The sequence below is a fragment of the Lacerta agilis genome, chromosome 11 (assembly GCF_009819535.1).
Source record: "Lacerta agilis isolate rLacAgi1 chromosome 11, rLacAgi1.pri, whole genome shotgun sequence".
Classification (NCBI taxonomy): Eukaryota; Metazoa; Chordata; class Lepidosauria; order Squamata; family Lacertidae; genus Lacerta; species Lacerta agilis.
The window spans coordinates 34,931,333-34,948,837 of NC_046322.1; the positions used below are offsets into that span (position 1 = coordinate 34,931,333).

Below are 17,505 nucleotides of genomic sequence, written 5' to 3' on the forward strand. Positions count from 1 at the left end.
CTGACAGTTCCAGAATCATTATTACCACTGAATATTCCATTAAAAAAATCAGAGATTGACTATGTCAAGAAGAGGTATGTGAGGTCGAGAATAAATGAAGCATCTAACCCCTTGGGCCTCAAATGCAGAAGGCAAAAGCCCTCAGCCAATATATCACCCATGACAACATACACCCATGTGTTGGGAATTCATTTATGGATAAATATAGGTCTAGTTGTCTCTTGCCAGTTTAGAATGTGGGCAGCTCTATAGCCCAGACCTGTTCACTACTTGATTGAAATAACCTGAAAGGAAGCCGCGTTTTGAGGACTTTGGTCTGTTTGGCGAGAGTACATCTGTTTTATATGAGACACGCAATCTGTCTTATTCCAACCTGCATTTCTGGGTCACTTGAGACATTTAAACTGCACTTATAATTAGCAGCTATTTTTAAACAGTGAAAAAAATAGAGCACTGGTAAGGTACAAAAGCATTAAAATTGCCCCAGTTTTGCTTTTCAATAGGACACACTACTGCAATATGCTTCAAGATCAAAGAGAGCTCAGTAGAAAGAGACAGGCCGATCAGTAGGGATAAATAGTTCCCATTATGACGGTGTAAGAATAGGGTTCTTTCAATTGAAACAATTTAATAACCACATTCATTACATTGGTGTCCACTTGGTTTTTTATCTGAGCAATTTTTGCATAACTGGGGAGCAAGTTCAATTGAGCTTATTCTCTAGAAATTAAGATGTGCAGGGTTTGACGATCAGAAATTGAGCACTAATAACCTGCAAAGCAGTTGTCTTGAGATTTTTCCCCTGGATAGACTTAGATTTTGCAGACCACTAATTATGTCAAATACAAATGTGTTCTCCAGAATATACCCCCCCAAATGTGTGTGTGTGTGTGTGTGTGTGTGTGTGTGTGTCGTTACTGGGTTTCAAAGCATCTACGTTTACACCAGAAGGGCTTTTGGTTGTTCGAGCAACTTTATAAAATTGCGTTACAAAAGCAGGAGTTATGAAACAACAAGGCCACTCACGAACATCCCCACCAGCAGCCTCGGGAGGAGAAGAGCAAGAACTGACTCCTAACAACCCTGCTAAGCCAAACAACCAAGCAGTGTCACCAGGGTGACACTTCCAGCAACATTAAAAAAAAAAAAAGGAACAAGAGGGTCATTGATAGATTTCTTTCTTCTTGCAATGCTGACTTCAGCTACAAACACCTATGTATTAGGAAAGGGTTGGATTCTCTGCCAAACGGCTTGGCTCAGAATGATTAAGTTTGTAAGTTCTCAAACGCACAGCGAGGCAATGTACAAAGTGAGCTGCAGTGTTTTGTGGAAAGCTAGCAAGGCATGCTTGTGCACAAATGTTTTTTTTTTAAGGAAGATCTGATTCAGAGTTTTGTTCGTGGCCCATCCAAGCTTCCCTACCCATTCCTTCCTGCTATCCTCCTAGCAGCGGGGGGTTGGGGGGAGGCACCCACCGAAACCTTTAGGAAGAACAAAACATTTCCCATTGAATACTCAATCCTATCTTGGGGGGGGGGTGTTTGTCACTATCGCCAAACCAGCCAAGAGGAAAGAGCTGCTGGAGCATGCACCGGGTGGCAACTTCATGCTAGCACCACTTTTCCTCTCCTCCTGCCCCCACGTCTTCTTTTTTACAAGAAGACAAAGTGTAAAAACTGTGAAGTCACTCTTGCCTCAGTTAAAAGCTTTTAAATGGATGCTTTTTTTCCCCAGAAGCACTTCTCTGTTCACCCTTTTCCCTAGACAGGATTTGCAATATAAAGCCATACATGGATTTGACACACAAAAGTGGGGGGGAACTTGAACAGATCATGGTTCAGATAAAGCCATGGAGATAAATGTACTTTTCTTAAAAGTAAAAAAATCAACAATTCAAGTCAATATTAATGTTACTAATTGTCCATATGATTGCCAGTTTCTATAGGGACGAGTTGAAAGTGATATAACAGATTTATAAATAAAAATTATATCATTGCTATCTCTCAAAAACAATTATTTTGTGCTCTATATGATAGATATACTCAATATTATTAATTTTTGTTTAGATACAACCCTCGGCTAATTAAAATAAAGTAGGCTAGCTTTTTTTTCCAGAATGATGTTTCCAGCCCTGGAGCTCAAATAACAGTGCAACAGCAGCATGAAATGTGGTTATAATAGCCCGAGACCACATTTCCTGGAACTAAAACATAGGAGATAATAGAGTGAAGGTACAAATTAAATGCAAATAAAAAAGATTCTCCATTGTTGCTAATCCCTGGATTGGATTTCAGTGAGGAAATTAGCTGTAATGTTTAACCTCTTTGTGTAGTAACCATTGGCATGTTATTTGTTTTATTTTTCAGAGTTTATGAGGAAATTATTTGACAATTTGGGAAAGCTACCTTCCAACTTTTAAGGAAGTGATAAGAGTAAATGGTGTAGAGGCCATGAGTTTAAATTCTTGAGGTAGATTTTTATTTAAAGACAGCCATCAATAAGAAGAGAAATGGCCTCCTCTATTGATTTCTACCAATATTATTTATACTTATACCTCCATAACTTCTTAAAATCTAGAAGACAGCAAGTCCAAGACATACATACATATATATATATATATATATCTATATATATATATATATATATATACATATACATATATATATATATACATATATACATATATATATATATATATATATATATATATATATATATAGGGGAATCCAAATGGTGCTTCCTATCCAGGGCTGGCCCAAGACATTTTGGCACCTGAGGTGGACCCCAAAATGGCATTTCCCCCCCTTCCCTCCCTGTTCCTTCATCTTCACTTCTGCCCTGCCACTTTGAGCTTGATAGGATGTAGGTTAAGAAGGTTGACCTGCTTTCTTGTTTCCCCTCACTAGCATCATCTTAAAGCATCCCTTAATGGTGTCCAAAGTAGCTTCAGTTTATGTCATCATAGAGCTCACCCTGCTATGGAAAATCTTCCATAATGTCCATACTAATTATTATTAAGCATCATGCGTAGTTTGGGGGGGTCAACTGAAATACCCTCTTTAGAGAACATGTAACCAACAAAATCCAAAATGTGTATTTTGAACTCACATTTGCTTGGGTTTAGTGTTAGGTTCCCCTCATCCAACCATTTTAAGACTGCTTCAAGTCAATTATTATGGTCCTCTGATACCAAAATGTCATCACTTAGATTAAGAATTCCTGGGAATTATCAGCTAGAAATTCATGTATGACATTCTGAAATGTTTCTGCAGCAGAAGCAATTCCAAAATGGAGGTGCTTGTAGTGATGGAGACTGAATTGAAAAGTTTGTTACATGCCTAGATTCTGGATGGAGCTCCAGCTGATGAAGTTAGGAATATACCTGAAGGAGCATCTCCACCCCCATTATTCGGCCCAGACACTGAGGTCCAGCTCCGAGGGCCTTCTGGCGGTTCCCTCACTGCGAGAAGTAAGGTTACAGGGAACCAGGCAGAGGCCTCTCAGTAGTGGCACCCAGCCTGTGGAACGCCCTCCCATCAGATGTCAAAGAAATAAACAACTACTTGACTTTTAGAAAACATCTGAAGGCAGCCCTGTTTAGGGAAGTTTTTAATGTTTGATGTTTTGTCATGTTTTTAATATTCTATTGGGAGCCACCCAGAGTGGCTGGGAAACCCAGCAAAATGGGCAGGAGTATAAATAATAGTTGCTGCTGTGTTGTTATTATTATTATTCATTTATTCATTCAAGTCTGCAACAATTTAATCTACAGTAGGAATAATGTGTCTCTGTCATTTACCTGGTTGCTTTGGTTTTTGGACCACTACTATTGAAGAGACCTTGAGGTAAGACCTTGTACTCAGTATTGTCAAGCTCTTCTGGAAGTTTTTATTTTTCTTCAGCTAGTTCTCCAATGCAGAAGGGCAGTGGCAGACTTTGGGCTCTCAGATTTTAGTAGCACTCTGGGTGGCACTAACATTCGGCGCACACGCACACCACCTCTCACCACTTCAGTGTGGTGCCCAGTGCAGCCACACCAGTCACGCTACTTAAAACTGCCTCTGAGAAGTATATATTTCTTTGTGACAGCTTCATTGTCTAATCAGAGTCAGAATGTGAAGTTTTGCTTGCTTGCTTGCTTGCTTGCTTTTCAATTCCTTTAAACATTTCTTGATGAGTTTGAAGAGTTTGGGTCAGTTTGTCAACTTATATTTCTTGAGTCTTCTTAACCAGTCCTTGTAACTGTCTTGTAACTAAGCAATGCATCAGTGCCATCAGCTGCCACATACACTGGACTTGTAACAGATAATGTCTCTGAAGGTGGGCTCAGAACATGCCACATGCTGATAATGGTTCTGGACTAGTGGTAGCTTCTGAGGGGATGCATCATATGCACACTGAGCCTTCATATTTACGGTTGAGCCAGTGTCAGTGAAACTTCAGTCTATGCCCCTGTATGAAAATGTGGCAATGTGTCAGAAAGTTCTGTTTGGAAGCACTTGTTTGCGTGGAGCACACAATGTAAACATATTTGCCCTCTTCTTGTGGAGGTTCAGCCTGGAAATCATTTGCTTGCTTTTGGCTATAACTGTGTGGTGCAAACTGTGATGAAATGCAGAAACTTGAGTAGTTATTTCTTTTCCCAAATTTGTGGGTGGGCAATTATCTCTGTGGGGATAGGATGCTCCAGAGTTGTAGCAGGTTACCTGAGCTGTCTTCAAAGACTTTTGCTGTGCTTTGGAAGATTGGTTGTCACCTTGTGAATATGTCAGCTGCTTCTTGTTGGAATGGGCCTAGAGTGCATGGGATCCATTTCTCACTTTGTACGGCATGTCTTTTGGATAATGAAAAATTATGTTGATTTTGGGGACAAGGAGAACATCATGAAACTGGAAGCCAAAGTAGATTTCTCGGCACAGGTGTAATAAGCCCAGGTTATAGCATTCTGTACCACCATCAGCTTCCAACCAATCCCAAGGGAAGCCCCACATAGAATGCATTACAGTAGTCCAGTCATGAAGTTACCAAGGCATGAATCACAATGGCTAAATGCTCTCTGCTTTTTCCATGATACAGGACATCAGAGCATGTCTATAGGTAATTTTTACTTTTTCTACTTGTATACTTTTTATATGTTTTCTTTATTGTTTATGACTACTTTTGTTCGATTTGTAATTATGTAATTTTTCACATTGTGAACTGTCTTTGAGGAAAGGCAGCATACAAAAAAATGGTGAATGGATGGATGTTATTTGGGAGAAACATACAATGAAAGGGGAAATAACAGAGGGATAAAGACTGAGGTGAAGCAGAATTTGGGGGAGTGGAGTTGTTGCCATGGACTGCTGGAGTAGGACTAGGATTAGAGGCAAGTGGAGATGGTAGTCAGCAAAGCAAAAAAGAGACAGTGCAGAGGAAGCAATCAAGAGATGGAACAGGATGGAGTGGAGCATATGTTTGAGAGTATGATGGTGCCATAAACTCTCTCTGTTATGTATTGAAGTTCTCACCCTAGGCCACTAGGGGTGTTGTATATATAGTTTCACTCTGCCCACCATGGCTGCAGTTCTCACTCAGGTCAACAACATGCAAATGAAGGATTGAGAGTGCCGTTCACGGATTGGGTAGCTAGAGAGAGTCGTTACTGTTGCATGTAACTGAGTACTATATAAGCAGGCTGGCTGAGCCCTTCAGTCCAGTTCTGTTCCAGCCTGAGAATAAAGAGAGCTGCTTGGAGAATCACTGTGTTGTCTGCTATGTCCACCCACTACTTAACACTCTCAGTAAAGATGAGAGTGCAATAATGTGACCAGGTTTGGGGTGTTTTAAAACTAAGGCACACCTGTCAGTAACACTTGAGAAAGTCTCTCAGTACTTAACAGTGTTTATTAATATTCAGCAGCAAGGACTTTTAATAATGTGGAAGGAAAACACTAAGCCCAGTTCAAGCCTATCTCACAGTTTACTCAATTCCCTCTTGACTGGTTGATGATGACTCAAATAGGGGGTATACCTGATGTAAAGGCCATCCCAATGCTACATTATTATTTTTAATGAACCCATATTTCCTCTTCCATTGACTGCTGTAATTAGTTATTTGAATAAGAGCTGAGGGAATAAGTATATATTATTACTACTTATATACTACCCTAATACTATTAAGTACTTTCTTAAAATATACAATAAATAAGTCCCTGCCAAAGCAGTTAAATATCTCCAACAAGGCATTGTAAGAAACACATTAAAGGGGAATAAAGGTAAAGGTAAAGGGACCCCTGACCATTAGGTCCAGTCGCAGACGACTCTGGGTTTGCCGCACTCATCTCCTTTACTGGCCGAGGGATCTAGGTACACGTGGCCAGCATGACTAAGCTGCTGCTGGCGAACCAGAGCAGAGCACACGGAACGCCGTTACCATCCCGCCAGAGTGGTACCTATTTATCTACTTGCCCTGGCGTGCCTTTGAACTGCTAGGTTGGCAGAAGCAGGGACTGAGCAACAGGTGATCACCCCGTTGTGGGGGATTCGAACCACTAACCTTCTGATCGGCAAGCCCTAGGCTATGCTCAAACTTAGGGTAGTAGAAGTACCAGTTTGTGTCCAAAAAAATCAATGTATTACCTTCAAATGTAACTCAGAACAGTTTCCAACGTACGTTTTATAGATGCCTTTGAAGTCCTTTTGCTGCAAGTGTGGTTTTACCCCCATTAGGTAATTTAATAGGTAAGATCAACTTACTCTTTTGCCGCACCCTGCCCCCATTATACACTGCTACCATTAAAGCTGTTTTGGGTCATTGGTCATTATGGTTACAGTATTTTTGTGAAATCTATTCCTTGTTCATTTCACTATCCAGAAATATCTGCTTCTTTGATTGCTATTTTCGTTACATCTTGCTATTGTTGTTGTTATTTGTTCATTTAATTAATCCACAGAGAGAGTTCTGAACAAATCACACAATGGGTTTTCTTATTTCCTTTTCCTTTTTACAGGTGCAGGTGTGTAACAGAGTTGTTTAAAAGTATGAGAAATGAAGTATAAGGGGAACGCAAATATGCATAAGCCTCACTGTCATTTAACCCATTTGGAGTGTAGGACAGCATAAAAGGCTGGTCTTTTCCTTACAGTTTTACATAGGCGATGCTGCAAACTGAGCTTTTTTCTTCTACTATAACCTTGGTAATAATGTGTTCAGTTAATCTGCAGTGTAGAGTCATCCCCTCGAAAAGTAATTCACTTTTTTTTTTCCTTTTTTAAAGGTGGAAAATAAATATGGTGCCGTAAAATTGTTGAGTAGAGGAATCTATCTGGACATTTCACAAAACATTTCATTATGCTGATAATTCCCAGAAGTGCTCTCGAGAGTGCTTTAAGCTGAGGATTACTGCACTGGATCTGATGGACTTTTTTGTAGCCCCTTTAAAAGGCAGTGAACCGTTTTTCTATTTTATTTAAATAATGCCCCTTAAAATGGATTTTTAGAGGTAATAACTCCTTAAGAGTCAGTTATGCTAAACAGTTTCTCTTGATAGAAATGTTGTAAAACTCGTTAACTGCACAATTTCAGATCCGATGCCGGCTTGGTGAACACTAACTGACATTTGAATGGTCGGAGTTTGTAAAATAAATTGAAATAGTTGTTGTATCACACAGCTAGCAGTGCACAAGCTGTAGGCCACGAGGGGCTTGAACCTGACAGAAAATTACTTCAAGATGAATGAAAAGTGCTTGTTTCTCTTTATTAGTTTTTGGAGAACAATGAAAATGTTGAATTGTTTACAGAAGGGCTGATTAAAAATGGTCAGTGAGGCCATGTCCCCACTGCTAACTGTTAGCCACCCCCAGCCTCCCCCCTCTTCTCCCCACCATATGCATTCTTATACCCATAATAGTCACACATCTGTGTGTGAAATGTGCTCATTTTGACATTCCTCTGCTGCTGCGAGCTGCTGAGGCCATTGTTAGGTAAAGGGCTGTTGTCAAGCCTAACAAACTGGTCATGCAATTTGCTGGACACTGTGGCAGAGAATAACCCACGATGAATTGCTTCAACCTCAAACAATGCTCAGTTCAATATTAGAATACAGAAGTATTCTTTGGCTTTGTGTCGTCCTGATCCTTGCAATATTTTGAAATATTCTATGCACACACACAAATCTTTCTCTCTCTCTCTCTCTCTCTCTCTCTCTCTCTCTCTGCGTCTCTTCAGAAATGCATACCTACTGCCCAGAAAGAATATCATGGTAACCAAGCCTTACATGGTTGTTATTTCTAACATATGTTTTTGAATGGTGAAAAGAGAAATTGATACAAAGAGTTAAAGAGCGAGAGACACTTTTGTAACTCAAAATTCATTTTTTTTGTATGTCTTCCACTCCAGGCACAGTGGGATGCTTCAAAGTGCTATCCAATATTCTGTCAAACTGTTTGGTCCAATTTCAGGGCAATTCAAGTCAAGACCCCTTTAGCACAGCTTTGCCTGTAATTTCTTTTACAAACACATATGGTATTGTTCAACGAATTATAAAAGTTTGGGAGTAATTAATATTCCCATGGGGTAAGAAAGCAGTGCAGTCCCTTTGAAGCTTCAAAAACATTTCTCATGATTCTTTAAGAGAGAGAGAGAGAGAGAGACGGAAATCACTTGTATTTACATGGTACTGTTTTTAAAAAGCCTCCCTCTCTTCCCCTCCCCTTCCAAATCCCTTCCCTCCCCCCTTCCCTTAAACACACACACCAAGAGAAATCACCCATTAACATGCAGGAGTATGAATGCTATTTGTGGCATTCTGTCACTATACATTGCGTACCGCCCCAATGTGAAAGCAGGATTTTCTTTTTTCTATCTGCAGAACATGCATTCCAGGGCCTATTATGTGTATAAACAATAGCATATGTAATTACCTTTCCAGGGTGGCAATTACTCTTCAGATTCAATGGCTAGAGTTAAAGTAAAAAAAAAAAAATCTGTTCCCATTGCTCACAAAGCTGCCAACCTTTATGGATCAAATCTTGGTCATCGGTAGCACAGGACAAACCCTATCAATCCGCTTTTTAAAACATCCATGGGGTAGGGAAGGGGTGGTACAGTCCGCAGTCCACATTGCTTTGGGACTTTGTTTTCAAATGTGTTCATTTCAAGCCTTTCCTACCCACCAATTGCTTTATACAATTCTCCTCATGGAAGAAAAAAACACACAGAGAGAGAGAGAGAGAGAACTTTTTGCAAGGGAGGATTTCCTCAGCAATTCTGTAGGTATGAAAATTCCATGCCTGTCATGTCAACGTTGGTGGCTTGTAAAATGCTGACTTGCTTGACTTCCTTCAAGTTATGATGAGTTTTCTGGAGTAGGGGAAAGGAAATTGCATTTCTCCTCCACCTTTCCCTGCCTCCACCCCCACTCCCCCTCCAGCTGCCCAATATTATTCCATATGGCCTGCAAAGCTAAAATACTGAAGCACTTCAGGCTTAGATTTTCCTCAATTAATCAACTAAACATTTAATGACAGTTTAAAATGTAACTAATCTGCAAATAATAATAATAATCCAGGATTCAGGACATTTGAAGAAAGTTGTGTAACTGTGAAAGTTTATACATTTCTACAGAAGTAAGTCCCATTGAGTTTGATGCTCCCATGAAGGTGAATATTGCAGGAATGGTGAACTTGTGGTCTTCCAGATATTGTTGGGCTCAAGCTCACATCAGCCCCAGCCAGCATGGCCAATGGTTGGGGTGATGGCAATTGTAGTCCAAAACATATGGAGGGCCACAGGTTCCACAGCCCTGGAGTAGAGAATTGCATCCTAACACTGCAATTCTGTACCCACTTAAGAACATAAGAGCTTCTGAATCAGGCTAATGGCTTACATAGACCAGCATTGTGTTCTCGCATTGGCCAACCAGATGCCTGTGGGAAACCTGTTAGCAGGACCTGAGCACAAGACTACTCCACCATACTGCAGTGTCCAGCAACAGGTATTCAGATGCATTGCTGCCTCCAACCATGAAGGCAGATAATGGTCATCATGTCTAGTAGCCATTGATAGCCTCATCCTCCATCAATCTATCTAATCCTCTTTTGAAATCATCCAAGTTGATGGCTGTCACTGTATCTCTTGTGGGAGTGGTTCCATTGTTTAACTATGAAGCATTAAGAAGCCCTTTCCTTTATTTTCCTGAATTTTCCAACATTCAGCTTCATTACTACTTACCTGGTAGTAAACCCTGCTGCATTCAGTAGGACGTGTGCCTGAGTTCACATGCAACTGCTGAAATAAGCTGCCTCCCTTTGCCAAATTTGAAGGTCTTAAAGATCATTTTTGCTTCTGGTTGTCATCCAAAGCTAGCAGATCATTTGAAATTATATTGTCTTCCTTCAGGAACCTCACAAGAGCACCTTCTCTGAGAGTTTGAAACAATCACTTAAAAGCCAGACAGTTAATTGATTAAATAATTTATTAAGTTGACAGCCCCAACTCCCATTAATTTATGGGAAGGGGGCTTAAATCCAGTGCTGAACATTTAATAAAATCAAACATAATAATTTTCAATTGTACATGTAATACATATGTTTAATTTAATAGGATTACAGTTACTGTGGCTTCAGATGTGTCATTGATACAGGGGGAATGAAAAACATGCCTGGTACTTTTAATTCCTCTGCCTCTAACAACACTCTCTATGAGGGGCTGGCATTGAAAACCACTCAGAAACTTTAAATGGTGCAGAACCCTGTCATTAAATCCTGAATGAGGCAATGTGCTGGGATCTTGTGAACCCCTTACCTGCCATTTCCACTCATGAGTTGGCTGCAGGGTCAGCCTTGAACAGCATCTGGAAGCTACAACTGATACTGGATGCCATGGCCAGATTGTTCAGATTGTTTACTGGATCTGACTACTGTGAACATATCATGACAAGGTCTTTAAAACTTTTTACTAGCACCTAGCTTTTTTCAAAAGTGCTAGCTGAGGACCACCATCTCCAGCAGAAACCTGTCCATAGATTAAGATAAAATTCAGAGATCCTTCTCCAGATTTCTCTTCCTCAGCATGCTTGCCTGGCACTTGGGTTGCTTCCAGATGACCTGTTTAGTGAGAACTCATATTGATCAACTGTTTACTGAGCATTCATTTGTATTTGACCAGGGGGATGTGGCGCATGTTATATGGTTTCACATCAAGCCATTTCTATTGTATGTTTCCAATAAATTTCCCATCACTTTCCTTACCACAAAAAGTCCCTCCAAAATTGGAAGCCAATTATGGAAGCTCAAGAGTGCCAAATCCACTTTAACTGCTCGACCTGGTCTGCATCTGAATCTCACCTGCGAAACAGCAACAACAGTTTATTATGGAAAAGGTTGTTGTATCAATAAAGATCTCACCTTGAGCTTTTTGGAGGAACAGTGAGATTAAAATGTAATATATAACCATAATAATTTGGCAGCCTGTCCAAAGTACCTTTCACTCTGCCTTTTGGACAGCAGAGTAGCATACAACTGAGATGATGGAAGACATCCCAGGGAAAGGAAGATACCTCTTTCTTTTGAAACTTTCATGCAGATTATGTGGGAAACCAGCCACATGGACTACATAGTCCAACCCTATCAGCTATGTGGATCAGTAAAGGCCAGTATCAGACCCTGTGCTTCGAAACAACAGGAAACAGCTGGTGTGGAGTTCTTTCAAGTCTACTGCCAGAATGAATCCAAAAACCTTGTCCCAAATACTTTTGGCTCTCAAAAAAACATTTCCTAGTTATTATGGAACTTTGATGCCTTTAGCATAGAAGGAGGTGTGATCTGACCACTGCAAATGTTTCTGTTTTTCACTTGAGGGTGTTCTTCCTGCCTCCAGAGAAACAGCCTCCATGAAAGTTTCCACAAGGCTCACAGTTCTTCTGTTGGAAAGCAACCATCAGGCATTTATTTCCTGTGACATGAGTGCCTGCACCCTACCTCCTCCTCAAGTCATTCCATCCAGGCGACTCAAATTATGAGTTTTGACAAACCCCATAAACATGTCATTATGGGGAAGATGGGTTGTAGTCATTGCTCAGTAGTCTTATTATTTACTACACAATGAATAAAATAGCACAAGGAAAGACTATGAGAAGATGAAAGTAAGGTTAGTTAAACATTGAATTACGGCACTGTGCTTTATAAGATTGATAGCATCTAAGCTTGAGTTCAAAAGAACTGTGTAAATGTCGTTTATTTACAGGTGCTGTTTGGTTGTTAGGACTGTTTTATTGTTTGTAATACTGCTGTCTGTAAAGATATGAGCTTTCCACTGAAGTTAAAAAAAAATAGATTTTACATAAGTCACAAAGTGACTTCAGAATTGACCTCTGTAAATATTCCTGTTTTATCTTCACCTATGGCTCGTATGCACATTATAGCTTTGCACAGAATTTGAACAGTCAACATGAGGGTGCATGAACTCCACCATGCACTTAATTAGAATTCCATTCACTTTATGGAAAAATCAAAGGGCAATGACAGAGCATCGTTCTGCTACTTGTGTGTGCCTTCCGAGTTCATGCAGCATTCATCTTGCTCTGGGGACTTTGATGATATATTTATATGAAAAATAAAATCAAATATATATCTATCTATATATGAAGGGTGGAAAACCTATGGTCCTTCAGTTGTTGTTGGACTACAGTTTCCATCATGCTGACAGCTGGTTATGCTGGCTATGGCTGATAGAAGATGGAGCCCAGCAACAGCTAGACTACCAGTCTAATGGTAGTTCATTGGCTTTGGCTGCAGTTGTTCTTGGTGGCAAGCTAAAGATATAATCAACTCTGCCTCTGTCCTTTAGCTTTTCAACAAGTGATACTCATACCACTTAAAACAAGGGAGGGAAGATTGTTTGCCATCAAGGGACAGCTGCTTCCACCTGCCATATCCCACACTCTCCACCTAGGAGCCTTCATAAGGGGAAAACTGCCAGATGAACTGTGATGGGGGTTCTGACTCTTGAGTCTAGGTGTAATGGTTGCAGGAGAGTTGCTAGTTACGTACTTCCTAGCATTAGCTATAGAGCTACATTTGGATCGTAATTGGCCTGTTGATAAGCTTTATGCTTACTTAATCTTCTTTGATATTCTACATAAACCATAATGAGCCTGTTGCCCTCCAGATGTTTTGTACTACAACTCCCATCAGCCGCAGCCATCATGGCAATGGTCAGGGACAATGGGAGCTGTAGTCCAACAACATCTAGAATTGCATTCCTGCTCTTGGGGGAAGCAGAGAACAAGTCTTTGCTCTTTTCTGTGTGACAGCCCCTCAAGTGAGATTTCGGGGTGCAGGGACCTCAGTCGTGTTTGGATCAATAAACATTTTCTTGACTATGATGTAGCAGATTAGAAAAGGTGCTTAGACTCCAAACCAGACTCTTGAATCATATCCAAGACTGTAGCAGTAGAGAAATAGGAATGAAATGGAAAGAAGTGTGAAAATGGTGCTGAACTGGAAACTGACCACAGGAGGGGAGCAGCTGTATCCTAAACATTAGGAGGTTTGGGGCACAACTGTTCCCCCCTGTGGTCCTAAATCCTTCAAGGAAAGACTCATCTAGATTGCACTACAGTAGCCAGATGCGGAGAATCATTTGTTTGGAAAAGCTCAACCATCCCTTCTATAATAAGCTTCTATATTAATGTGCCTCTTTCTATGATTCATCACAATGCCTTTCCTCTACATGCCACACCCCTAAGTAGCCAGAGGAACATCCTCTCCCTCCCCTGGGAATCCCCCATGCTGCATTGAAATCTGTTCTGGGGCACTGTGGGGAAACCCAAAGCAGAGGGGTGTGGGCAGAAGAAGGGGAAGAGAAGGCTCAGTTGTATAAGCAGGGGTCATTCCACTTACACAGTGACAGAGCTGAATGCAACCCAAAGTGTAAGAATAGTTTAAAATTATTCTTCATCCACGATGCTCATTGGCTGGCCATAAGCCATTCTAGATATCTCCACCTGATCTATTATAGGTTTGTTGTGAAGAGGAAATGGGTGGGGGAAGGGCCACTGAGACTCTCAGGCTTCTTGGGAAAGAGGAGGATACATACAGAATAAATGAGACCCACATGTCACTGAATCCACAAATTGACTCACCAAGGAATATTGCATGTGTAGAACAGCATCAGCCCCGGGCAGCAGAAGGTGCAATTCTGTGTAAATAGATCCCTCAAAAGATAGATGGAAATGATATACTAACCAACAATATTAATTATAATAAATGTGTTGGTCAGTCAGTTGGTTAAGCTAACCCAATTCAATTGAACAAACAAATGGGCCTGAGCTGGCAGCCTTTTCAAAGAGTATCTCCTGCCTCTTTTATCTGCTGGTCATTAGAGCTGCTGCTGGAGCTGCTTCACTGACTTTTCAGGTTTACCTGCCAGCTTTTCTGGAGTTCGCGTCAAAGCTCCCACTTCCCTTCGGTTTCACTGCTGCTATTAAAGTTTGAGCTGCACTTTGCTAAGTGTGGAGGCTTGCACTGAGCGGATCCACTGCTGATTATCATGCAAATCAGACTCCTCTGCTGGCTCCAAAGAGGCTCCCAGCTTTGCTACCCCATTGATCCTTTCATTGTCAGAGGGATAAGGCTAACCCATCTCTTCTGACACCAGAAGCTACAAAGATAGGTTCCCGTGACAGTGATTGGTAGGAGGAAATGAATCTTTCATGTACGGCAGAAATATGGTTTGATTTAAGAAAAGAAAATAACCATATGTAATTGGGCTTCTGTCACTGTAAATTTTAATGGTAATCGTAACACTGAGGCTTTGGAACCTTAAATTACAGCTTTCAGGGTTCCCACTAGCTCTTATATTCTTATAACTACTTTCTCAAAGCATGTGCACCATGACATCGATATCACAATTCACGTCTAAATTCGAAATTGACAGCAGGGCTGGATGGTATGCCCTTGCACTGAACATCAGAGGGACAAAAAGAAAGGGTGTCATTTCCTAAGATGTAGCCATCTGTTTCTCAAAGTGCTGAGCTCTTGCATTTTTTTAATGTCTTACATTTATATCCCACCTTTCTTCTATCATGGAACCCAGTATGAATGTGGCCCCAGATATTGTCCCATTTCGGCACTGACCTGAACGTATGTGCTTAGCTTCAGAAAGGGGGTAGCCTTCAGATCATACCCTGGGACCCTCTGGCAGACAACCCCCTTGTGGTCTTGTCTCAAAAACCAATAATCACTCCATTTTGCTATGTGTTAGCATTGTTAATCTATGGAATCAGCTACCACAAGGTGCCATGATGGTCACTAGCTGAGTTCACTTTCACAGGAAATTTTGACAAATTCGTGGAGGATAAGGCTTCCAATGGCACTAACAACCGTGATCTAATCTAGTTCAGAACTAGGCTTTAATCTCCAGAAAAGGAATGATAGTCAGTGTGGACAAAGCATTTGGGGATAACCCAGTAACCCAGTGATACTGCAATTTTCCTCTGAGAATTGCTTCATATGAATTTTCTTTTCTTTTTTTAACAGGTTTATATAAAAGATTTCATGTGTGCCCATAAAGTGAAGCATGGGCATATGGTGTTTGTTTCTGGCCACACACATTGTCCAGCTACATGAAACAGGCAGCTCAGTTTAGTTGTACTTCATTGTCAAATGTACATACAAAGCAAACATAGGTTTCCCAATGTGTAATGAGGGATGCAGGCCTGCAGCAAACGCTTCTGGGAGCCATGTGAGGGACAGTTGATTCAATCAACACATTCAAATGCTAAAACTTTTCTTGGACTCTCACTTCAGGTAGCAAGTACAAGCATGGGTGGGTGGCGTATGGGTTATTGCATGTTGAATGTTCCACTCTTGGCGGGGGGGGAGACTGCATGTAGAAAAGTTGCATTTCAGGGGATTGTTCTCTCTTCCCCATGACATGCTCACTTTCTGTAAGCCTGTTCACACATCCAGTGGTCCTCCATGCTCAGCTAAGAAATGGAATGAAACCATCTATATCACTGGTATGCTATATAATAGGCCTCATTGATGTTGATTCCATATACCGTATTTTCCCGTGTATAAGACTAGGTTTTTTTCCTTAAAAATAATGTCAAAAATTGGGGGGCGTCTTATACTCTGGGCCATCTCCCCCCATTTTCTTAAAACTGAGTCCCCAAAAATAGGGGGCGTCTTATACATGGGGGGGTCTTATAGATGAAAAAATATTGTAATTTTGGAACTCCCAAAAATGGTGATCATACATACCCTTGCATATATCTGGTGGTTTCAAACTTTTGAAATTCTTTGTAGTTTACACTTTATTGATAGGTTTACAATTGTGTACATTTTCCTGTGCAATAAAAATGGCTGGCATGTTTCATGCTGTGTGGGGAAGTATCAATCAGCTGCTCAGCTGAAGCAGCAAAATCGCCAACTTCTTTATACATATGCGAAGAAGAGACAGCATACCCATACATGTACCTCTTCCAATATGCTAAAAGAGAAGGTGGCCTATGGGAGAATGGTGGCATGCTGTCCAAAAATATGGAGTTGGATGAGGAATAACTTAATTGCACATTGCTCCCATTGAAATTGGATTAAAGCTAAACATCCTATTAATTAAATGGGAACTAAGTACGATAAATTTCATTGAGTTCTGGGGCTTACTCCCAGGCAAGCGGTTATAGGGTCGCAGCCTTGGTCTGGATCCAACCGATGGTTCTGAAAAGAGCAGCTATATGATTTAATTCAGTCCTGAATGTACATGTTGGCGCGTATATATTATATTATATAATATATATATATATATATTATATTCCAATATACAATCAAAGCATTGTTCCATGAAGTACATGCTCTATTTCTAGTGTCAGTTCATAACTAATTTCTTGAAAATAATGACAGGTGTGCAAAGTGTGCAAAACTTTACACACAAGTACAAATATGTAATGAAGTGTGGGAGAGGGTATAAGGGATATGCCACTCATCACATTCAGGATGGGATGACCTACTTTATCTCAACATGTTGACTATGCTAGTTTCATCCAGACTCTGATCCCAGAGAGTACCTGGCAATTTCAGGTAGCCCTGAAAAACCAGTTGCCACTGAAGGGTGAGAGCCAATTATCTGACTGGATTAACAGAGGTTCTCTTTTAAAAAGTTAAGTATGGGATTGGCGGGTGCATGTCAGATACCCATCCCTTGAACTCCTGTTATGGCTTTGCACATGTACAACATTTGCAGCACTGCCATACTCTTAATCTTTTAACAGAAATGCATTTCTACTTTTTATGCCAGTGCAGAAACTTTGCAATGGAAACAAGTTCAAAACAACACAGATTGAAATCTGTAGTAGGTGGAATGAGCTGATGGTGTAATATTAGAAATCCATGAACTAACCATTTTCTCTTTATTAAATCAGATTTTGCAGTATTCGCTGAAAGCAAGAAACACTGAATTATATTTAAATAATCGTTCCATAAATACTGCATGTTTTCACAGCAGTCACAAACTCTGGAATA

General features: G+C 40.5%; 1 long non-coding RNA gene across 1 annotated transcript in view; it reads left to right on the top strand.

Annotated features, from left to right (window-relative positions):
• Nucleotides 1-17,505, top strand: part of LOC117055054 — a 65,880-nt gene that overhangs the window by 19,666 nt on the left and 28,709 nt on the right. The window lies entirely within an intron of this gene.